This window comes from Coenobita brevimanus, chromosome 71, assembly GCF_032717465.1.
Source record: "Coenobita brevimanus isolate Jiangsu-jjx chromosome 71, ASM3271746v2, whole genome shotgun sequence".
Taxonomy (NCBI): domain Eukaryota; kingdom Metazoa; phylum Arthropoda; class Malacostraca; order Decapoda; family Coenobitidae; genus Coenobita; species Coenobita brevimanus.
The window spans coordinates 21455619-21481547 of NC_137024.1; the positions used below are offsets into that span (position 1 = coordinate 21455619).

The 25929-nt window shown below is 51.4% G+C and overlaps 1 protein-coding gene across 1 annotated transcript in view; it reads left to right on the forward strand.

Moving 5' to 3' along the window:
• The window catches only part of LOC145406698 (potassium voltage-gated channel subfamily KQT member 1-like), a 553790-nt gene that overhangs the window by 527097 nt on the left and 764 nt on the right, over window positions 1–25929 (forward strand). The gene's annotated exons all lie outside the window — the stretch shown is intronic.

Genomic DNA, 25929 nt, shown 5'->3' on the forward strand with positions numbered 1-25929 from the left:
TAAAACAAAAAATGTATAGTAGTATATGCATACACTTATTAGGAAACTTATATCAGTACTTAGTCATATTGTTCTTAGTAGGCAACATTTTTCTCAGCCTGGACACCATGGAATCAGCCAGATTAACGAAATATTCCTTGTCCATAGTGCACCAAATCTTCTTGAGAGATTCCTCCATATCCTTCACATTTGAGGGGTGTGTCTCACTAACCATCTTCATCATGTTCCAAGCATTTTCAATGGAATTGAGGTCAGGCGAGTTACCTAGCCACTCTAGGACCTCAGTCCCATTGTCTTGCGACCTCTTTCGAACCATTTTTGTCCTATGAGCAGGTGCCCCATTGTGCATTAAAAAAATCATATTGAGGAATAGGATAAAAGGGCAGCGAATGTTCCTTCAGCAGATCCAGTTCATTGTTGTGTTCTTTGGTAAGAAATACAATCCATCTATTCCCATTTTACCAGTGAAAGCTCTTCAAACCATGACACTTCCAGGGCGTGTCACAGTTTTCACAGTATACCTGGGTCATACCTTCACGCACTCACAAGGCGATGTACCACTTCAGAGGAACCCCTGACCAGCCTGAATGTTGATTCATCTGAAAACATTGCTTTTTTCCTTTACTCTAATGTGAAGTGAATGTACATCTTCTATCTATCCATCTGTTACCAGAGGCCTTAATCCTGTAAGGGGTGGCCACAAACAAATCGCCTCCATGTCACCCTGTCACCCTCCATTTCATTACCCTGCTTCCAGCTTACACCCCCTTCTCTCATATACCTCTCCACTCCATCCCTCCACCTCATCCTCGGCCTCCCCCTCCCTTCCACTTCATTCACATACACTCTTCTCGTCAGTTTCTCGCTCTTTATCATTTCCACATGGCCAAACCACCTCATTGTGTTTCTCCTAATGCTTTGTATCACATCCACATCCACACCACAATGCTCCTCCACTTCCTTATTTGTCAGTCTGTCTCCATGTGCAGGTAAGACAAAATCATGTTTCAGCCTGTGTTGGATGGTCCGAAATACAACGTTCTTCAGCAAATCTGGGAACCTCTTCTTCAGTTCTGCAGATGGATTAGCCATTTCTTCCTGCTGTAGAAGTCAGTCCTAATAGAAGTCTTCTTCTTGTGACCAGTGCCCTTCTTCCTCTTGGGAACAGCACCTGGGGGGAGGGCACCGGCAACATGCTTGAGGTCATAAACAGCTTGCCTTGAAATACCTATCTGACGTGCCATATTAACCACAGTGTTTCCCTGTTCAAGTAGCAGCAAGGCACGTGTCTTTTCTTCAGTTGTCAACTTCTTTCTTTCCATTCTGGTAACCAGGAGTAAAACTAGAGTGGAAGGAAATAGAGGAAACTAAGGGAAAGCTTGTCTTGGAGCATTCAGACATTCCACCCTTCCCGGGAGACAGCCAGAGTGACACTGCCAGTCCCTGGCTCCCTGCTCACTGAGTGAGAAGGCGAGGGCAAGGTGTGTTTAAAGAGAGGTGTGTGCATGTGGGACAAGGAAACTGATTAGTTGGCATCTTTTACTCAGGCCCACCCTCGCCACGCTGAGCACGCTCCCTTACCACAAGCTATCCATACATGCACAGAGATATAAAAAGCCAGTAGCTTCCTGGGGAAAAAAAATTGCCATAAAACTGTTACTGCACTAATACTAGCAAAGACAATACCCAGTTTCGGAACCTAGAGTAACCTCGTTTACTTAGAAACAAAACCAACTGAAACTAAAGGGGAAAAAACTCCTTAACTAATTCTCACTCCTTCATTACCTTACTGTAATTATGAAGCATCATCTGAAAGACTATCTTGTCAGACTCTGCGATAAGGAAGGCATAGGGTAAGGCATTACTGATAAGAACCTTGTTTATATAAGACTTTAAACGACAGAACCAAGTGCTGTTAATTACACCGTAGCAAATCCTTGCAGGGTGTCCAGCAAGTTTTGTCATTAGCAACTAGTGATGATTATTCAAGACATCCTAAGCTAAAGAAAAAAAAAAAGTTCCATTAACATGTTTTTTTGCAATACTAATACACAATTGTTCGGTATTATTAGTAATAGAAAATTGTCTTTACCGCGTGAATAAAGAAAACTTAATTATTGTAATGCAGCATAGTCTGACCCCGACTTCTTGGGTCCAGGTACTGTGCGGCCCTTGGGTTCTTTGTTCACGACCAGTCCAGAGTATGCATACAAGGAGGGGAAGGCCAAACACTAACTGATCAAAGGCACACGTATAATAACAATAAACCAGGTTACAACACAATACACACTAATGTCCGTGACCAAACCTAGTTAATACAAAATATTGACCAATGTAGAGAAATATACCTTACGCTTACACAGAGTAATTCCACACTGCAATACACGTGTTATACCTATAATATGTCATGTGTGTCTCTCTAACATATACACAGAGGTGGAAATAACACACTTCCATTACAGTCTACCTCGATATACACAGTGCGTGACAGGGACGGAAATATATTCCCATCCCATAGCACATCCGCATGACATAGATGGAACCTTATACCAACTATACCACACCCACGTGACACAGACGAGATATAGACTGTCTTATGTTACACCCGCGTGACATGGGATGGAGAGAGATATCACCTATTACCTGTTTGCATGACAGGGACAGAAGACACTACTGTGACAGTATTCTTATGTAACCTGGACACAGAGAGTAAAACCCTTAGTACATTCACATGGCATAGCCAGACTAGGACTATGGGGGAGGGGGAGTGTATGACAATTCGAGGACCAAGGCACAACACTGATACTTAGAGGGAGTCCATTGTGTATTATACTAGGGGAGGGGGAGGTCACATGTGGAAGACGGCCAGGGCCCAATACCTTTGTACCAACACTAACATTCAATGTGAGTTTTTTGGGGATTACAGTTAACTTCACAAAGGGGGAGGGGGCAGGGGCATCACTAGGGAAGGTCTGTTTCACACAGGGTCATACAGTAACACTGATAGGGATGTCACAACAGTCTTAGAGTCTTTTTACTCACGGGTACAGGCGGCGAGGGGCATTAGGGTGTGCCAGGGGCCCACTACACTGGCAGTCGCAGGTGGCAGCTGGGCGTAGGGGTCAGACAGTCAGGCGTGTGTTCCCGGTGTAGGTTGCTGTTGGGATTGCCACGGGTCCTGCTGGAGCTGAAGGGCAGATTGGTGGGCAGCCCTTTCTCAGTAGGGGCCCTGGGAGAGGGGTGGCCCTCAGGGCTAGGGTCGAATAGGGCTAGGAGGCACGCAACACGGCGCATTCCCTTCATTGTGGTGGGGGTCCTGGGGGCAGACCTGGCTAGGCCTGGGCCAAGGGTTGGCTGCAGGTCTGGCAGTGCCCTCACGGAGCTGTGGTCCCGTCCAGGGGAGGTGTTCGTCAGGGGTTGGCTGCGGCTGCCTGCATCAGGAGGAGTCCGGCAGCTGTGATGGGCAGTAGGAACCGTTTGCCGGCACCAGGGACTATGGTCTCACCTCGGGGAGGAGGCCGTCAGGGGTGGTCTGCGGCCGCTTGCTCTGGTGGAGTCTGGCAGCATCTGTCAGTGGTAAGGGTGGTGCCGCAGCGACAGGATGCCTGGCCTCGGGGTGGTCTCTGACGGGGTACCTGCGGGGGAACAGTTCCCACCCTCTGCACAGGAGGAACGGGAAGAGGGGCGCCTCGCTCTGCTGCAGGAGGGGCGGGCTGAGCAAGGAGTGTCACCCTCAGTAGGAACCTCTCGGGTCATGGAGGGGGAGCGACCTGTGGCCTGCTCCCCGGCTTGGCAGGCCTGACTGTCACTGCCGGAACTCCATGCCAGCGTGCGAGAGGGAGACTCAGTGGGTGCTCCTTCATCCAGACTGACCTGGTGGGCACTGCCTAGGTCCCTATTCAGGGCAGTGGCCGAAGGAGATCCGGAGGACCCTCCTTCGGGCGGCCACTTGTCCTGGGAACAACCGGAGGGGGAGGCCCGGTGGGTCTCCTGGCTGGGGCCACAGGTCTGGTGGACTCTGTCCTCCTGTTGCTGGGCGATGGTGCAGCTGGCGGACGAACAGTGGTCTGCCCCTCGAAGGTAGATCTGGTGGATACTACCCCTGGGCCCGCCTCCCTCCTAGGGATATCCAGCGAAGGTCGTCTGGGACATGTGCCGACGTGTTGGCTCCTAAAGGTGGGTGGCAGAGGGATGAGAACCGGTGGTCACTCCTCCCACAGTAGATCCAGAGGACAGTGCTGTGCCGCTGCTCCCCTGGGGTATCGCAGGACATGAGGCTCTGGTGGAGTCCCCTTCTCTTGTGAAGGCCGATCCATTAGATGCAGCATCCAAGGGCTGCTTGGGACTTGCCTGTTGCAAGTCCCACCCCGATTCTGGCGAGTGCTTTCCCCGTCGGAGTGTAGTGCACTCAAACTGTGCACTGCCTGGTGGTATGTCTGCGAGGAAGAGGGATGTCGGGTCATGGGTGAGATATGTTGTTTCCGCTCTGAGGGCGGAACAGCCTCGTTATCTCCTTGTGGGGTGGGGGTCACCTCCCTGTACCCTCCTCCTGGGGTGGTGGTGTCTGGCTCGCTCTGCTGAGCGTGCATTTCGCCACCGTCTCAGGGGTGGAAGTCATGTCCCTGTGACTGGAGTTGGTAAACTTCGACGGTGGGGGTGTGGTGCTTGGGCTTGAGGTGGCAGAAGAGGTTTGTCCAGTGGAGTGTTGGCTGGTTAGGCTGCTGATGTGGGAAGTAGACCACGGTGAGTGTGGATGGTAGAGGTGTCTGCCACAGAAGGTGGAGGAGCTGCGCTGTGCCCTTGAGGCAGCGTTTGCGTCCTAAGGCTGGGGCCCAGAAAATATGCTTGACTTTCAACTCAGGTGGTGGAGGTGGAAGGGTGTGATGGGTGGTGTCTGGTTATAGACTGGAGACAGGTGAGGCCATCTTGCTTTTAAGAGGCTGCCCATGGCTAAGCAGCTTAGTGGGGCGGGCAACTGGGATGTCCTACGAGGCATGGTGGAATTTGAGGGTGAGGGGAGCAGTGTTAGGGGAAGGTGTCGATGGTGGGGAGGGTGTGTGGGTGTATCTGGCTGGAGGGAGGGACAAACGGCCTGACCTCGTGTGGGTGGTGGTGAGTACAGGTGTAGGGGGTGACGAGTGGGTCATGGGAGTGCATGTGGGTGGTGTGGTGGTGTGGGAAGGTCACGACGAGGGTGGGTGTGATGGAGAGGTGGTGGAAGGTCTGGCGTTGTTGTCGGTTGCAGGGGTGGTCGTTGTTGGGGTTGGTGCAGTCTGCGGGTGGCTGGAAGGGGCCATGGGTGAGGGTGGAGGTGAGAAGGTGGTGAGTGGAGGGGGACAGGATGCAGGAGGGGTGTGGGGTGGCAGGGGTGTTGGATGATTGCGTGGTGCAGGGCTCGAGGGTCGCGGCGTGGCTGGAGTAGAGCATGGCGAGGTGGTTATGGGTGATTCGGGTGTGAGAGAGAGAGGGGATGTGTCCAGGGTAGGGGTGGTGGTTGTGGTAGGGGTGCTGGGTGAGAATGGGGAGGGGAGAGGTAGCAGGAGTAGGAGTCGGTGGGGAGGTGGGGGGCGAAGTCGGCAAGTAGTGTGGGTGAAGGGGTTGTATGGGAGGTGTCTGAAAACAGCGTACGTGGCAATTCCTGTAGGTGCAGGTGGTGTTGTGGTACTGGACAGTGACCTGGTACGGGTTTGGGACTTTTATGATTTCATAGGGGCCCGTGTAGCGGGGGTCCAGTTTGGGTGGTGTTGGGAGCGTGGCTACCATAACAAAATCGCCCGGTTTGTAGGGGTTGGTAGTTGTAGCGTTGGGGGCCAGGTTTTGCATAGTTTGTAGGTGGTGAAGCTTGTGTTTCAGGTGGTGAAGGGGGTCGGAGGAGGTGAGGTTGGTGGGTTACTGCAAGTGGTGGCAAAAAGGCAGGAGCAGAGGTGCCTCGGTAAATACTCGTTCGTGGGATGTGATTCCATCCTCATGGGGGCAGGTGTTCATACCCCGCTGCATTATTTTGATGTGCCGGCCAGTCATCATTTTCCATGGCTTGGATTCTGGTCCGCACTTGGTTATGTAAGGTGCGGTGGCTCCGCTCACAAATGCCATTTCCTTGGGGCCAGTATGAGGAGGAATGCAAGATGTTGTGCCCGAAGAGGGTGGATAGTTCGGCCCAGACATTTCCTGTGAATTCCGGGATATTGTCAGAATGGAGGGCCTGGAGACTGCCAAAATATGGGAACACATGGCGAGTCAGGGCATCAGTGACGGCAATGACATGGTGTTCTTTTGCCGTTCACACGATTAAGAACTTGGAATACATCTCCACGAACGTGATTATATATTTGTAGCCTGACTTAGGTGGGAGAGGGCTGATGACATCCACGGACAGCAGCTGCCAGAGCTTGCTGGCTAGGATGTGGCCGGATGGGCCTGGTGTCCTAGTGGTATCTTTTCCCAGGGCACAAGCTCTGCTGGATTGCATGAGTTGCTGTGTAAGTTTGGAGGGGTTCAGGGACTAAAAGATGTCATTAAAAATTTGGAGGAGCTTTTGGGTGACGAGGTGGTTCCTGTTATCGGCATGGAGGTGTGTGAGGGTGTCAAGGATGGTGTCAGGCTCTGGGGCGATGTCGCCTGAATGGGTGTACAAGTAGTCGCCATGCCATTGTAGTTTCAAGAATATGTGGGTGGGCACCAAATCGGGGCGATCCTTGGCTTGCCATTGTTGCATGAGGGCGGAGGCAGTCTGGACAGTGTTCATAGGGAGGCAGGAGAGGGCATTGGCATTAGTGTGGAGTTTGCCGGGCCAGTAATCGATGTGGAAATTAAACTCCTCAAGAGTTTCTCTCCAGTGGATTATTTGTGCGTTTTTAGTGTCTGACTGGAGCAGCCATTGCAGGGATTGGTGATCCATGATGATGGTGATGTGGGTACCTGCTAGATAAGCTTGGAAATACTGGAGGGCCCAGATAATGCCCAAACATTCCTTTGGTGGCGGCTCTGCCTGGTTCAGGGTGCAGCTGGTGCAGGCAATAATGTGTTCCTTGCCATCTTGCACTTGTGCCAGGACAGCGCCGATTGCCACTAGCGACACGTCGGTGTACAAGCGGAAGGGGAGGGTATAGTCGGGAAATGCCATTATAGGGGCTGTGATAAGTTTGTCTTTGAGGGCATGGAAAGCCTGCAGGTGGTCTTCAGTCCATGTGAAAGGTTCCCCCTTTTTGGTGAGATCACGTTGTGGCTTGGCAATGGTCGCAAACCCTTTCATAAAGCACCGGTAGTATGATGCGAGGCCTATGAACGCCCGGACCTAGTGCAAGTTCTGGGGCAGGGGGAGCTCAGCTATGGTCCAGAGTTTCTCCAGTCGGGGGATATGCCTTCTCTGGTTATGACATGGCCCAGGAAGGAGAAAGAGCACTGGGCCAGGATGCATTTAGATGGATGGAGTTTAAGCCCAGCTTGCCATATCCTAGAAAAAAATCTGTCGTAGGCACTGGAGATGGTTGGCCCAGGTCTAACTGAAGATTATAACGTCACCTAGGTGGGCAAGGTATATTTCCCAAATGAGGCCACTTTATATGGACTCCATTAATCAGGAGAACATGGCAGGGGCATTACAGAGGCCAAAAAGGAGCATGTTGAACTCGTAGTGCTTCCCGTTGCTGATAGAGAATACTGTCTTCCCTCAGTCCTCAGGGTGGACGGGGACATGCCAGTATCCTGATTGAAGATTGATGGGGAAGAACCAGGATGCCCCATAGAGGGAGTCAAGGGAGCCATTGATTCTGGGCATAAGGGTGGCATCCTTGATCATTACGTCATTGAGGCGATGGTAATGTACGCAAAAGCGCAGAGTCCCATCTTTTTTTTTCACTAGGACAACAGGGGAGGACCATGGGCTAGTAGAGGATGGTATCATGCTGGTATCTAGCATGTCCTGGCCTGCCGGTCTTCTTCAGCCCGTTGGGTCGGATTTTTCCTGCGCAAAGGTTGGTGAATGGGTGGTCCCCTCGTGTGGATCTCATGGGACAGGAAGGTGGTATGACCAATGACCGTGGGTCCCAATGAGATGTCTTGGAAGTCCAGGAGGAGGTGTCTAAGGTTGTCTGTTTGATGGGGCGAGAGGTAATCAGGAAGGGGGGGGCAAGGATGGGTGGATTGGGGGGAGGGGAGGCACAGGGCTCAGCTTCTTCCATTTCTACTATGACCAGTCCCTTAGGGAGGGTAAAGGGCGAGGTGGAAAGGTTGGCTATGCATACTGATGTGACATGGGAGGGAAGAAAGGTGGGGGATAGAAGACATAGGTGGTGGCGCTCATCAGAGGAGTCGGGGAGAACACTATGTAGTTTCCGGTGGGTCGGTGCAAGGGAAGCCAGGCCTCGTGATGGGGGGGGGGACGGTGATGGTGGAGGCAATGGTAGTGGGTAAGGTGGGGGACGAGGGGAGGGGGGGTTTGCTGAAGGAAAGGATGGAGGGGGTGGGGGGAGGTTGGTGGGTGGTGGTGTCGTGGTGCTGCACCTCCAGAGGGGCTGAGGGGGTGGATTTGGCGACTTGTTAAAATGTAGCCATGGCTTGTGGCAGTCGATGTTGGCTCAGAGTTTCTGCTGTAGATCCAGCCCAAGGTAGCCGTCGTAGGCATGGCAGGTAGAGTCAGATATAATGAACTGAAGTTGAGAGGTTGCTTGTTGGTGTATTTCGACATGGAGGGCCCGTGTCTCCCCATAGATAGGCAGGAGGTCATCCCCCGTGTGTATGAGGTGGGCTGAGGTGGGGAGGAGAGGGTCGAAGGCTGTGGAGTGATGGGAGTAGAAGTGGTGGTATAGACATGATCAGGCTGCTCCCATGTCAACCAGTAGTCAAGCTTTCAACCCATTCAGCCTTACCTTATCATAGATTGGGGGGCGGTATTTGTGTAAGGTGGCCCCCGCCACCATGGGGAGGTGTGAGGGTGGTCCTAAAAATCCAGCTTGGGTGAGGCATCCTCCCCTTCGCGCCTAGCTCTGTCTCCTCAGTTTCGGGGTCATCTGTGGGAGGTGGCATGCCCTAGGCTTGGTCATCTTCAAAGGCCAATACTTTGCAGTGCCCATGGTTGGTCATTTTGCGTCGGGCGGCCTGTAGCTGCTCCTGGATGTCATGTATGGGGCAGTGGTGGCTACATGCAGAGAACTCCCTTAGGTTGATGGAGATAAGGTTGGTCTCTCTGGGGTTAGGGTGAATCTTGGAGGGGACGGCCCTTGGTAGGACGGGAGGTTCTGGGGGCGCCTTGTTTCTGGGGAGCGTCTGGGGTTTGGTAGGGGGAGGCTTATGGGTGGGAACTCGGCTCACTGCCCCAATTTGTTGAGGGGTGGTGCAGGCGGCAAGTAGGCGCCTCACCAGCTGGATATCCTTGTCGATGTCCCCAGTTGGGTCATAGATTGTACAGTGTTCCCTTACTGACACTGGGGAGGATCATCAAAAAGGTGTTGAACACATGTTGCTCCAGGATGTTGGTATCCACCTCTGGGTAGGCGGTGGCGACTAGACATCAGGTTTGTATAAGGGTGTTGTCTAAGTCCCCAGTATATGTAAGGGCGTCTAGCTGGGAAAAGGCAACGACCTATCTGAACGAGGGTGTGATGGGCTGCATCACAATTTGTTGGAATTGGTCCCATTTCAGCTCCGGGACTGTTTTTGTGGCGATGCTCGATACAGTTTTCCCGAGGTGTGGGAGTGTGACTGCTATTTTCTCGCAGTCATTTTCGAAGCTTGTCTTCTATAGCTCTCATCATGGATATGTAGATGTGCATATCGTATAGTTCAGAGTCAAACTTAGGGAGTTGAATGTGTGGTTTGGCAGCCATGTTTGCAGTTTTTCCTCCTTCTTTGTTGCTCTACTGCTGAATCAAGAACCACCACTAGCCACCAGTGTTATGCAGCATAGTTTGGCCCTGACTTCTCGGGTCCAGGTACGGTGCGGGACTTGGGTTCTTTGTTCACAACCAGGCCAGAGTATGCAGACAAGGAGGGGAAACCCAAACACTAACTGATCAAAGGCACATGTATATTAATCTGCCCCGTCCCAACCACTTTTCCACCACTGACTCCCCCCAATCCCGACCATTTATGGATAAATTTTTTTTTGGCTTAAACCTCCGCTTTTGGCGAGAAACAATGGCCAATCACAAAGAAAGTTGTCACCGGGGTCTATAAGTGGCCTAAACAGGTATCCCTTCGTTACACCTGGTACCGTGTTCTATGGAGGTGCTCTGCGGCTCTCACATTTTCTTTGGTATTATCAGTTTGGGAAACCATTCACAATAGGTAGATATTTATTTATTACAAACAGAAAAACATGTAGTATAAGAGTAAACTGGTTTTTATACAAAAATAGAAGTGAAATAAGCATTGTTCCATCGGGCGAACCTTGCGAAATCGCCCAAACTGTTCACCGATGATTTGCTAACATTGTTGTTTCATTATACATTTCATTTTTTCAACTTACATAATACTTCTCCAATAACATTATACCTTTTTCCATTTTAGTGAACTGTTTTCACATATTTACAGGCCTTACGATAATATTTAGCGTAATGTTAGTACATATTTACATAGTGAGTGAACTCGCTGTGACTGTTGTTTCAATTCGCATTCTCCTTTTTCAACTTACATAATACTTTTCCAGTAACATTATATCCTTTTCCACTTTAGAGAACTGTTTTCACATATTTACAGGCCTTACGATAATATTTAACGTAATATTAGCGCATTATTACATAGAGGGTGACTATTGTTTCAACATACACTCTATTTTGCACCTTATATAATACTTCTTCACTAACATTACACATGTTTCCACTTCATATAATTGCTATCACATATTTACAGACCTTACTATTCTACTGAGCGTCATATTATCGCATATTTACACAGTGAGTGAACTTGCGATATCACTTGTTTCAACTTACACTATTTTTCAACTTATATAATACTTTCCCACTAACATTACACCCGTTTCAACTTTATATAATTCGTATCACATACTTACAGGCCTTACCATTATACTGAGCATCATATTATTGCATACAGTATGTACAGGCCTTACTTCTACAGTGAGCGTCATATTATCGCTATCACACACAGTATCAGTAGTTTAGGTAGTTGTGATATTCCTTGAAACATGGTTCAAGGAACAACGCTACCTTGCAATCTACACACTTGTATCTTGTGTCTTTTCTCTGAGTGTCTGGTCTTACTGTTGAGTGCTTGCATACATGGCAGCGGTGCTGGGATCTAGGACGGTTTGGTTGAGGAGGGATGCTGCTCGGGTAGTGGCGTCCTGCGAGGAGTAGGGGAGTCTGGGCGGCAGTGGAGGTGCGGGTGCAGTGTGGGGCCCTGTCCTGTGCGTACCTGGCGATAATTTCACGGGACAGCTTCCTCACAAACCCCTCAAAGGTCTCAGAGATTCCCATTGTCATGGCATGGAGGTAGTGTGTGTTGAGGACCGTGATGTTGAGCAAGTGGAAGAGCTTTTTGTACCACTTCATCATGGTCCTGAGACAGTCCACACTGGAAATCATGGAGTCAGACTGATCCACTTGCCTCATGTTGAGATTGTAGTCCAGTACCGACTCTGCTTTCCAGACGTGGCGCCTCCTTTCGCTGTGGTGATCCACGGAGTCTGTGCGGTACATCAGGGGGCTGTGTACAGTCGACTGGAGGCAAACTTCCCTGTTGTGGTTCCACAGGGTGGCAAGGATGTTATTTGCCTGGAAGAAAACCACTTCGTTCTTGTCAAGTTTCCTCCCTACCTTGACCATATGGTGATGGTTTCTCTTTACCGTACCACAGACTCCAGTGTCGTATTGGTGGAGGAACCGAGCAAGAAGAGGGCTAGTGTACCAGTTGTCCAGATACAGCACATGACCACAGTGAAGGTACTCCTCTATCATTGTCTTCACCACGGCCCCTGAGAGTCCAATACTACAATCTTCTGTTATGTCTGTCTGTTCACTGGTGTACAAGACTATGTCTTGCACATAACCAGTCTTACAGTCACACATAACAAAGATCTTGAACCTGAAACGGTGTCTCTTGCTGGGTATGTACTGTTGAAAGGAAATATTGCCTCTCCACAACACAAGACTCTCGTCTATGACGAGGTCTCTGTAAGGATAAAATGATGAGTGGAACATTTCCCGCAGTTGATAAAAGACAAGCCTAATTCTCCTCATTTTATCTGTGTTATTAGCATTAGGAGGGTCGTCTGCATCATAAAAGTGGAGGCAGCTGAGAATTTGCTGGAATCGATTACAACCCATTACCATACCAAAGAAAGGTGTGATGGTCATTGGGTCTGTGGTCCAGTATGCAGGAATTTGATTTTTTCATACTACACCCATCAAGAGAACCAGGGCCAAAAATATGAACATCTCACCAAGGGTTACAGCGTAGATATATTGCTGGGAGTGCCTGGTCGTTGTACCTTGACGCTCACTTTCATGACGCTGGCTGCTTGCAAATAAGTTAGTTTGCTCCACTATGCGGCTCACAAACTCCTCTCCAAAGAACAGGTGGAAGAAATCCACCCTGATGGAGACCGCAAATCTACCTGGAGCCATGCAACCAGACCGTCACTCCTCAGTAAAAGGGTGAATGATGGGAGTGAAATTACCCCCATCTTCCCAGTTCCACGACACACTACCATCTCCAGCCTCGTCCCCATCATCGCCTTCATCAGGGTGGGGAGGGGAGGGTGGTGGGGGAGGTTGGGGAGGTGGAGAGCGGCGCCCTTCCTCACTCGCACTTCTCTTCCCTCTCCCTTTTCCTTTCCCCCTTCCCTTCCCTTTCTTTCCGTCCCTTCCCTTTCTTTCCTTCCCCCACATCATGGGGCTGTGGGGAGGAAATGAGGGAATATTGTGGGGCGAAAGACATGCTAGGGAGCGGCTCCACCTCGCCTCCCCGCTGCCCACGTACACCGCGTGCTCATGCTGCCTCCCTCATGCCACTTTCCTTATCACCCCTCACTCCTGCCACACCACTTGCGCCTTTCCCAGACAATACAGAAGGACCATACCTGATTTGCCTTCTCGCCACACCTTCAGATCCTCGTGGTGAAATTTCCTCCCTCCCCAACCATGAGGTTACATCATGTCCTATGCCGCCGTCCTCATCCTCGTCCTCATCTGACTCTCTGTCTAGGGGCTGGAGAGAGGTCCGTGCAAGTGTATGGGGTCCAGGCTGGCCTTCCCCCGCATTATGGTACGTAACATACTGCATTTTCCTCGCTGAAGGAACCTCCTCATCACTGCTGCTTGTCTCCTCCTCAGGCTGCACATAATCTCTATCCTCCACATCGTCATCCAGTGGAGAATTACTATCACCTGTGAAGGCATCCAGGGCGGATTGAATTTCGTCCTCAGAGAGACCTCTACACGCCATGTCTAACCTGGGTCACTGCTAACAGGTGAGTGGCCAAGACAAGGGCACACATGGGTTACATGGGGTCTGGGAGCGGGCCCGCCTGGTGGCAGTTAGGGGAGGCTTGCCTGAGTGTGCGTACCGAAAATAACGTGTGAAATTTGAAAAAATGTGCAAATTAGGGACTTTGCAATTGAGGCACATTTATGTACGTCAACGGGAGTGGCAGTGACAAAACGTGTGGACGTATATATATGTCAACAGGATGCGGTGGGTTAACAATAAAACAAGTTACAACACAATACACCCTAAGGTCCGTGACCAAACCTAGTTAATACAGAATACTGACCGATACAGAGAAATATACCTTACACTTACACAGTAATCCACACTGCAATACATGTTACATGGTAGGTGTATCTTGCTAACATATACACAGAGGTGAGAGTAACACAACCAATCCATTACAGTCTATCTCAATATACATAGTGCGTGACAGGGACATGAATATATTCTCATTCCACAGCACATTCACGTGACATAGACGGAACCTTATACCAACTATAACACATCCGCACAAAATAGACGAGATACAGGCTGTCTTATGTTACACCTGTGAGACATGGGCCGGAGAGATAGATCACCTATTACCTATTCGCGTGACAGGGACGGAAGACACTACTGTGACACAGTATTCTTACATAACCTGGACACAAAGAGTAAAACCCTTAGTACATTCAATTGGCATAGCCGGAATAGGACTTTGGGGGGGGGGTGCAGAGTGTATGACAACTCAGGGACCGAGGCACAACATTGATACTAAAAGGGAGTCCACTGTGTATTGCACTGGGGGAGGGGGAGGTCACACATGGAAGACGGCTGGGGCCTAATGCCTTTGTACCAACACTAACATTCAGCGTGAGTTTTCCTGGGAATACAATTCACTTCACAAAGGGGGGGGGGAGGAGCATCACTAAGGGCACTAGGGAAGGTCTGTTTCACACAGCATCATAAAGTAACACTGCTGGGGGATGTAACAACAGTCTTAGAGTCTTTTTACTCACAGGTACAGGTGGCAAGGGGCACTAGGGTGCGCCGAGGGCCTGCTACACTGGCAGTCGCAGGTAGCGGTCGGGTGTACGGGGTGGGCCGTCAGGAGTGTGTTCCCAGTGTAGATCACTATCGGGATTGCCACGGGTCCTGCTGGAGCTGAAGGGTGGAGTGGTTGGCAGCCCTTTCTCAGGAGGGGCCCAGGGAGAGGGATGGCCCTCAGGGCTAGGGTCGAATAGGGCCAGGAGCTGCGCAGCTCGGTGCCTACCCTTCGTCGTGGTGGGGGTCCTGGGGGTGGACCTGGCTAGGCCCGGGCCAAAGGTTGGCTGCGGGTTGGGCAGCACCCTCACGGAGCTGCGGTCCTGTCCAGGGGAGGCGGCCATCAGAGGTTGGCTGCAGCCTCCTGCACCAGGAGGAGTACTGTGGCTGCGATGGGCAGTAGGGGGTGGCTCGCCAGCACCGGGGACTGTGGTCTCACCTCAGGAGGAGGCAGTCAGGGGTGGTCTGCAGCCACTCACTCTGGGGGAGTCTGTCGGTGGCGAGGATGGTGCTGCAGCGACAGGATGACTGGCCTCGGGATGGTCTTGCCCTGGCTGGTCTCTGACGGGGTACCTGCAGGAGAGCAGTTCCCACCCTCCATACAGGAGGAGCGGAGAGAGAAGGGCGCCTCACTCTGCCGCAGGACAAGTGGGCTAAGCAAGGGGTGTCACCCTTAGTAGGAACCTCTCAGGTCACTGAGAGGGAGTGACTGGTGGCCTGCTTCCTGGCTTGACAGACCTGACGGTCCCAGCCGGAACCCCGTACCAGGGTGCGAGAGGGAGACAGTGGGTTCTCCTTCGTCAAGACAGACCCAGTGGGCACTGCCTAGGTCCCTATTCGGGACAGTGGCCGAAGGAGATCCGGAGGATCCTCCTTCGGGCAGCCACTTGTCCCAGGGATGACCGTAGGGGGAGGCCTGGTGGGTCTCCTGGCTGGCACCACAGGTGCGATGGACTCTGTCCTGCCGTCGGGGGATGGTGCAGCTGGGGGACGACCAGTGGTCTGCCTCTCGAAGGTAGATCCGGTTTATACTACCACTGGGCCCGCCTCCCTCCTTGGGAGATCCAGCGAAGGTCGTCTGGGAGACGTGCCGACGTGTTGGCTCCCGGAGGTGGGTGGCAGAGGGAGGAGAACTGGTGGTCACTCCCTCCACAGTAGATCCGGAGAACGGTACTGTGCCACGGATCCCTTCGAGTATCGCAGGAAGTGAGGCTCCGGTGGAGTCCCCTCCTCTTGTGAAGGCTGATCTGGTGGACACAGTGTCCAAGGGCCTGCTTGGGACTTGGCTTTGTGCTTTCTCCATTGGATTGTAGTGCACTGAAAACTGCGCACTGCCTGGTGGTCTGGCTATGAGGAGGAGGGGCGTCGGGTCACAGGGGAGATATGTCGTTTCCACTCTGAGGGCGGAACAGCCTCCACGTCATCTTGTGAGGTGGGGGTCACCTTCCTGTACTCTTCTCCTGGGGTGGTGATATCTGGCTCGCTTTGTCAAGTGGGTATCTCAGATATATAGGAAAACCAATGCAGTTCAGTATTCTATGTATACATAATTTACTTCATACATAACATTAATGACAAAACTCGCTAGACAACCTGTACATTCAGTAGCCCATTCTGTGCAATAAAAACAGTAGTCTGGTCTGATGAAACTACAGCACATCCACAGGAGTGACAACAAAATCATGAGAACTATCAAGTAATGCTGAAATTGACAGATGTATTGTCATAGTGTCACTTAATGGATAACTGAAAAGGTACTGAAAGCTTAAATCTTTTATTTCCACTAAATATCTAACATTCTGAAGGCAAAAAGTCGGCATTGGTAAAATACTTACTGTATATGATCTTCATATGAAACAGGACTGCGAATGTTGTTCCCTAGTCTTGGTAGATTTATAGCAGGGCACGAACTTTGCTTTAAAAAGAACTTGACATTGTCATATGACATGAAAGTTAAAATGCTTGGGTGAAAAATGCATTGAGCAAATACAATGCCATGGTTTTATTTGCTTGACATGCAATATATCTTTTCTTTTGCAGGCATATCTAACCACTTTCGTAATACCTTGTGTTGGTTTGGCAGAAATACATGAAAAGATACAAACTTCCTTCTGTTTCTCGAATTAACTTTGCACGTAGCAGCAGCAAAACACACCATTGCTACAAATATAGAATGTAAACACAAACAGCTTTCCCGCCAAGTAATGTGTGGTAAGGGGGAAGAGGTATAGTCACAGTGCGCGACTCTAAGGTAGATATTATCGTGCCCTTGCAACCTACCATTCAAAAGCGCGTCAGATTTCGTGTGTAATATGAGACGCATGTGATTCGTGTATAATATGTTCGTGTATAATATGTTCGTGTATAATAATATTCGTATATAATATATTCGTGTATATGATCCGTGTATGATGTGAAATCGGACGCACTTTTGATTGGTAGGTTGACAGGGTACGATAATGACAACCTCGGAGCCGTGCGCCGCGACTATAGTGATGTCATAATAACTAGCCAATCAGGACACAGATGAGAGTGCCGTATACTGCTATATAGAGAATTATTGTTATTATTGTTATGTCCCCCTCCCACACTGCCACAGACTCCAACAGCGGTAGTACAGTATTGGAAGGACATTGCCCAGTGAGTTATTCTTCCTATAGTCAGCCTTTAGGTGTACAGTGCGCAAGATCGGCAGAGGCGTTGTAAAAAAAAAAAAAACACTGGCTTCTTAAGTTCAACATCTTTATTTTCCAAATAAGTCCACTTAATGCTTTCCAACATCACTTCACTATTCTCACAAGCACTGGAGCTATACAAACTTTATTAACTCCAATTACACTTAATGCCTGACAACTTTTCACTGTTTTCATGAGTACCGATGATATACGAACTTCAATAACACTTCATTATTTGCCAACACTTCACTGTTTTCACAAGTACCGAAAATACAACCTTCACTGCACTGACACCTGCACTACACTCAAACTGAATTGAAAAGCAACTCAACTCCCTCTAGCCTCTTCCCCATCCTTATATAAGCTTGCATTGTACTAGAATGATCTACCTCTCCACAATTCTGGTGTATTCCAGAGAGAGAGAGCACAGTTACCAACTCGAAGACAACCAAAACATGCCAGAGTTTTCATACATTACATAACACTGTAAATTATTTAGCATACAAACCCAAATCAAATTACACAATTTAACAAACAATCACCTAAATAAAACATTATAGAGAAAAAGAGCACAAACATTAATGCATAACTAACGAAATAACTATGCTCACAAACAGCAGGCAAACTGGCAACTCTGACTCGTACCAAAGCTACGATAAACAACGGGAAACTTTGAGAAGCTCCTCGACTACCTAACTGGCAAATCTCGCTTCGTAACACAACCCTCTCCCTAGTCCCTTGTTGTCCCAACAAAAGTACATAATACTGTATATACAAGCATAATTAATCCGAATGAAATATCTAACTATACACAAAATAATCCTTCAACTTATCAGGTCATCTACAGTATGCCACTTCTGACGACGTCCTTGCTCCTCCACACGGTCCACTCCTTCGGGAAGGTCTTGGTCCTCTTCCTGATTCACTTCTTCCCTCAGGAAACTGTCACCATCCTCTTGCACTTCAGCTCCTTGGTCTTCCTTAACATCGTCAGCTGCAGGAGAGCACGAGTCCTCAGAGACATCCCAGCTGTATTGTCCTGGACCTTAATACTGCCACAGATAGGTCACGTGTACCACCTTTGGGCGAGACTTCCTGCCTCCCCGAATCCAATATCTTACGTCTGATAGGCGGTCCAACACAGTGTAAGGCCCATCCCATGGGCTATGCAGCTTTGGTGACTGTCCCTTCTTTCGCTGAGGATTGTATGACCAAACTTGGTCATCGTCCTTAAAACTAATCTCACTTGCCATGGCATCATACTTGCACTTCACCACTACTCCTGAAATCTTGAGGGCCCCTCGCACATGATGATTTACTTCAGCCACCCTTTCCTGAAGATGCTTTACATAGCTGGAGGTGTCTGTAGGCAGCTCTTCACCAGGTGGTCTTCCCATCAACAAGTCAACGGGTAAGCATAACTCGTGGCCCAACAAAAGTTTTCCAAGTGTGTAGCCAGTAGACTCGCGGGATGCAGACCAATATGCCATCTGCAATACAGGTAACTTCTGGTCCCATTCTGTTTGTCCCTGTGTGCAGTACTTGGCCAGTTCTTGTTTCAGGGTCCAACTGAATTTCTCCACCATCCCATCTGTCTGTGACCTCATTGGGATTGTCCTGGCCTTCTTCAACCCCAATAACTTGCAACATTCATGGACGGCGACCTGTCCTCCACCAAGGGTAGGTGCAAGGCAGCACGCCTACTTGCCCTGTTCGGCCCCAGTCCTGAGGGCCAACACACTCACTGAGGCCCCTCCAGGTAAAGGCCTCCCTCTGTGCCACAACGCAGCCCACGCCGGACGATCCGGCCCACGACAGTGGTCCCGCGCCCCTTCAGAGAGCGCATACTTGACGGGATCCCTTACACACCTGGGCGACACCTACAGCTACCCTGTCATCTGTAGTCACAACTCTTGTCCTTGTGTCCATCATAGTGTGTATAATCTGCCCCATTGTATTGTGCCCATTACTGTATGTCTGTATGGTAATTTACCTATAAGATTGGTTGGCCAGTGTTTTTGAGCCCTGTTCCTCTGGTTGCATGCTCTAGACCTGATCTTGAAAAGAACCCCAGATCATGTCCTTGTACTCAGGGAGCAAGAGGTTGAGTTCTGTGTACGTAGCATAACACTGGTGGCTAGTGGTGGTTCTAGAGCCAGTCAGAAGAAAGAGCAACTAGGACTGACAGGGAAAATCTAACAAAATGGCGGCCAAACCACACACACAGTTGCCAAAATTCGACCCCGAACAATGTGGCATAGACCCATACATGTGCATGATTAAACCACTACTGGACATCGGATTTGAGCACGACAGGGAGAAGATAGCAGTAACTCTACCCCACTTGGGAAAAGCAGTCTCAAGTATCACCACGAAGATTGTCCCTGAGCTGACATGGGTGCAGTTCACACATCGTGACACAGGCAGTCACAGCATCACTAGGGAAAGTTGATGAGTTATAACAGCTCGACACCCTCACCAATGACGGCATCCTGGACGACACTCTCAACCAGGCCAGGCGACTCATCACTGCCACTTACCTGGAAGCCAACACAGCCACCCGAGAACAATACATCTTCAACACCCTGTTGAAGATCCTCCCCAGTGCCATAAGAGAACACTTTACAGTCTATGACCCAACGGGAGACCTTGACAGGGATGTCCAGCTTGTCAGGCACCTTCTCACCGCTCGCACCACCCCACAACACATTGGCGCAGTAAGCAGAGACCCGACTCACAAGGCACCACACCCCAACCCACGGATGCCCCCACCCACACAGTCCCTTCAACACCACCCACTATGCCCAGGGCACTCCCCACCAAGAGGTGCCCTGCCCCTAAGGAGAATACCAACCTCATCTCCATACATCCATGGGAATTCTCCTCCTGTATTCATCGGTGCCCTATTCACGACATACATGAACGACTGAAAGCTGCTGAGCACAGACCAACTACCCAAGGGCACCACAAGGTCTCCTCCATAGAAGACGAGTGCACCATGGACAATGCACCATCTGCCAACTATGCCAATCCTGGGGAAGTAGAGCTCGATGAAGAAGACACCCCACAACGGCTGGATTTTTTAGGACCACCCCCGCACCCCCCATGGTGGTGGAGACCACCTCACAAAAATATTGCCCCCCAGTCTACAAGATGAGACTGAATGGGGTGAAAGTGAGGCTACTGGTCGACATGGGAGCGGCCAGATCCTGTCTCTGCCGTCATTTCGACTCCCACCACTCCTCAGCCATCAGACCGCTTCTCCCCACTTCAGCTCGCCTTGTAGATGCGGGGCATGGCCTCTCGCCTGTACATGGGGAAACCCGGGCCTTGCGAGCTGACACTCATCAGAAAATATCAGCCCAGCACCAATCCATCATCTTTGACTCGACCTGCTGTGCTTGTGATGGCTACCTAGGACTGAACCTTCTGGAGAAGTTATGCACCGACATCGACTGTCACAAGTGACGCCTCCACTTCCAGAAGCCTCCAGACCCGCCCTACCAACCACACTGCACGTGCACACCCACACCTTCTCCCTCTTCCCTCTTTCCCTCTGCCATGTCCTCTACCTTACCCCCTATTGACCCTACCCTTCCCGCTCCTCCACACACCACTTTCCCCGCCACCATCGCCTCCTCCCTTACAATCCACCCCCCCAGCACGAGGCCTGGCTCCACCTGAACAGGCCCACTGGAACCTCCATCCTATTCTCTCTGAACCTGCCTTCGGGAACCATCTTCTGTCTACTATCTCCCACCTTCCTCCCCCTCCCCCACCTCGGGGCGGTACGCATCACCAACATCACCACCCCTCTCACCCTCCCCAAAGGATTAGTGATCGGTGAAATGGAAGGAGCTGAACTGTGTTCACCCCCCTCCTCCCTTGCCACCCTCCCTCCCCTGCCAGAACACCTCTCACCACACCAGGGTGACAGCCTCTGATGTCTCCTGGACATCCAAGACCTCTTCTCATCAGGACCGCCAGACATCGGCTTAACCACGTACCTGGCACACAAAATCCACACCACAGGACCACCTGTTCGCCAATCATCTCGAAGGAAAAACCCCTAAGCAACAGGCTGAGGTAAACCGGCAGGTCCAGGAAATGCTCGATGCCGACATTATATCCCCATCCACCAACCCTTCATCCTCTCCAGTCGTCATAGTTAAAAAGAAAGATGGCACCATGCATTTCTGCGTGGATTACCGACAACTGAACAATGTGACCACAAAGGATGCCACCCCCCTACCTGGGATAGATGACTCTCATGACTCCCTGTACAGAGGATCCTGGTGTTCCACCTTGGATCTCCAGTCAGGATACTGGCAAGTCCCTGTACACCTTGAGGACAGAGGGAAAACAGTTTTCTCTACCTGCAACAGGAAGCATTTGAATTCAACATCCTCCCCTTAGGACTTTGCAATGACCCTGCTACATTTTCCCGGCTGATGGAGTCAGTTCTCATGGCCTCACCTGGAATATCTGCCTGGCATACCTTGATGACGCTATCATCTTCAGCCAGACATGGGCCGACCACCTCCAGCGCCTTAAATAAGTCTTCATCCGAATCAGACAGGCAGGGCTTAAGGTCAGGCCATTGAAATGCGTCCTAGCTGAATGGTCCATCTCCTTCCTAGAACACGTTATCTCCAAGGAAGGCATAGCACCCATCCCTGACAAACTGCATGCTATTGCAGACCTCCCCCTACCACGAGATGTCCATGAAGTCTGTGCTTTTATTGGGCTAACATCCTACTACAGGCGCTTCATGAAAGGGTTCACCAACTTCGCGAAACCCCTCCACGACATGACAAAAAAGGGCGAACCTTTCACCTGGACAGATGATCACATTACAGCTTTTCACACCTTCAAGACCAAGCTTATCACCACCCCAATCGTCACATTCCCCGACTACACCCTGCCCTTTTGCCTGTACACCGACATATCCCTAGTGGCAATCAGCACCGTCCTTGCCAAGGTCCAAGAGGGACGAGAACACATAATTGCCTGCGCCAGTCATACCCTCAGCCAGGCAGAGAAAAACTATGCTGCCATCAAACGAGAATGCCTAGGCATCTTCTGTGCCTTGGACCACTTCTGAACCTATCTGTTGAGCACCCACGTCACCAAAATAACAGACCACCAATCCTTGCAATGGCTACTCCAGTGCCAGACCCACAACGCCCAATCAGATGGAGAGAAACCCTCGAAGAATTCAACTTCATTATCACATACTGGCCCAGCAAATTATATACAAACGCTGACGCCGTATCCCAGCTGCCCATCAACACCATCAGTGCCGCCACCAGCCTCCTACAACAATGACAAAACAAAGATCGCCCCGACTGGATATCACCCCAAGTATTCTTTAAGCTCCATTGACACGACGACCACCTGTTCACCCATAGCGGGCGTATAGTGTTCGACCCAGACACTACCCTTGACACCATGATCCACTTACACTCGGACAACAGCATACATCCCGGGACCAAGAAAATACTGCAAGTATTTAACAACATGTATTGGACACCCGGCCCCTCCAACTTGGACAAACAAGTCATTCAGACCTGCCGGGCTTGTGCATTAGGCAAGGATGTCACACGGATGCCTGGCCCTTCAGGGACCATCACTGCCAATAAGCCATGGCAACTTTTGTCTGTGGACATAGTCGGACCCCTACCAACTAAAGCAGGCTACAAATACATCAAAACCTTCGTGGACACTTATTCAAAATTCCTGATTGCCTGCTTGGCCAAAGAGCACCACACTATTGCCATGGCCAGCGCCCTCTGTCACGTTTTCCCCTACTTCGGCATCTCCCAAGCCCTTCGCTCAGACAACACCCCAGAGTTTACCAGCAAGATATAGAAGGAGCTCACCACCATCTTCGGGTACAAGTTCTCCCACTCCTTCCCATACTGGCCACAGGGAAATGGGATATGCGAGAGAAGTCACTGCACCCTCCTCAACCAGGTACAGGCCAAGATAGAAGAAACATGAAACGGGGATTGGCCAGCCCACGTAAAAATTGCGCAGTGGGGAATGAACACCTGTCCCCGAGAAGACAGTGTTACCCCTCATGAACAAGTGTTCGGAGAAACCCCACTTCTCCTACCACTCCAATACAACCTACAGCCCCCCTCCATGTTCCCCACATCCGACCCCCTTCACCACCTCAGGAGCTGACTACATCACCTACAAAACCACCAGGACCTTCAACCTGACATCGCCCCCACCAATCCCTACAAGCTGGGTGACTCAGTTATGGTGGCCCAATTACCAGTCCCTAACAAAGTATCACCCCGATTCATTGGACCACATAGTTATAAACGTTCCTAACCCCTACCAAGTAACCATCCAGTACCACAATATCCTGCACACCTACCGCAATCGCCACATGCGTCTCTTCTGCCCCCCACCCGCCACCTCTCAAACACACTGCACTCACTTCCCCACCCGGCACACCGCACCACCTCCCGCCTCCCCTGACCATACAGCTGACCCGTACACCTGGTCCCTCACACCATCACTCTCCTCACCCTCACTCCCTCCTCCACAATCATGTCCCCCACCTTACCTTCCACCAACACCACACCCTTCCCACAGACCCCCCATGCACCCCCGGCGACTTCACCTCCCACCTCAACATCCACCGCTGCACCACCACCACCGGACACAAAATCCTCGCCATCCAACTGGGGAACCCCCCGCCCACCTCACCACATGACCGATGCTTCACGCTACCTACACCTGCCCTGACCACCGCAATCCCTTGGACCGGCCACCTCATACCCACACACTGCTCACCCTCACCCACTCCTCATTCCATACCCATGTCCTCCACCAGACCCCACACCAGCTCCCCATCCTCACCCATCACCACACCACCCAAACCAAGAGCCCCCCACCCCCACCCGGCCGTCTTACCACATGGGCCAAGCTCCTTGCCACCTACACCCGTCCTCACCATCACCATTACCAGATTCGGCTGTCTCTCTCACCCACCAGCAAGATATACACCCATACCCAGACCCTCACCCCAACCCCCACCACCTCCAACACCACCCACACCATCCACCTCTAGCTCCCCCATAATCCTCAAAGTACATCAGGCGAAATGGAAAATTCCAGTGACCAAGCCCACCAGGGTGATTAAGACACATCCCCCGTAACCACATAAAACCCAGATTGCCTCACTCGTCTCCAGCATTCAGCCCAGTCACTGGCCAGTCACCACACTCCATGCCTCCAGAAACGAAGATCAAACACGTGCTCTGGACCCCTGCCCGGGGGAACAAACAACGCCTCCAAGGGACACCACAAATTCTACACCCCCTGCGAAGAACTACACAGACCTCCATCCACGAGATAGTATACCAACCCCACCATGAGCCAAACTGACCACGCAGCAGTGGACCTCACTCCTCCAACACCTCACACCAACCCACCAGACTGCTACGTCCAACATTTACCACCTTCAGCCATGGGGACGTGACTTTTCCAGCCGTGACGGTGGTGAAATACCAACACCAAGGGGAGACCACAGGGAGATGTGGAAAGGGCCCGAGCAAGACGGGCATATGTACCCTGCCACCATGTGCCCCTCTTTCCCTCAGTGCAGCTCGTGGGAGGTATGCCACCATGCTATATTGCTCTCTACCCAGAACAGCACTCACCAGGTTCAGGGTGGGACTCATTTAACCACAGTCCCAAGTAGGACTGTGACAACGCCCACTGTGCTCATCGGGAAAAGGACGCCCACCATGCTCCTTTCACCTACTGACCCCCTGTAGGACCGCGACAACACCCACCATGCTCGTCAGAGAGGGAACGTTCACCGTACTTCCCTCACCTACAGTCCCAAGCAGAACCACGACGATGCCCATTGTGCTCATCGGGAAGGGAATGCCACTGTACGTCCCTCACCTGCAGCCCCCACTGGAAGCAGGACCATGGCAATACCCACCATGCTCACCAGGGAAAGGACACCCACTGTGCTCCTCTCACCTGCAATCCCAGGGCAAAGCAGAACCACCGTTGCGCCCACCATGTCCGTCGGGGAGGGAATGTCCACCGTACTTCCCTCATCTGCAGCCCCCCCACAGGGAGCAGGACTGTGGCGACACCCACCTTGCTCACCGGGGAAAGGACGCCCACCGTGCTCCTCTCACCTGCAATCCCAGGGCAAGGCAGAACCGTGGTGGTGCCTATAGTGCCCATCAGGGGGGGAATGCCCACCATGCTTCCCTCATCTGCAGCCCCCACAGGGAGCAGGACTGCAGCAACACCCACCGTGCTTGCCAGGGAGAGGATGACCACTGTGCTCCTCTCACCTGTGGTCCCAGGGTCTACTGGAACCACGGTGGCACCCACCGTGCCTGCCGGGAAGGGAATGCCTGCCGTGCTTCCCTTGTCTGCTACCCCTGCGGCACCCATTGAGGGCAACGCCTCTTGCTCGCCTCACTCCTCCAGAGGCCGAGTGGGACGACCCTATCGCTCTCCCCACACACCGAGGGGCAGAGCAGAGCTTGAGAAGGTCTGGAGTGGCCCCATAATGAGCCTGAGGGTACGTTCACTGCAGCCAGCGCCCTTACGTCACCAGTCGCTGCCAGACTCCTGGAGGAAGACATGCCACAGGCAGCCCCTGACGGCCTCTCAGCAAAGGCGAGGCCGCAGCCCCCAGTCACTGAGGGACACCCCCAGAACTCCCGGCCGAGACCTTCCCAGACCAGCCAGCAAGCCATCCTCCACCAAGGGTAGGCACGTACTCACCCTGTTCGGC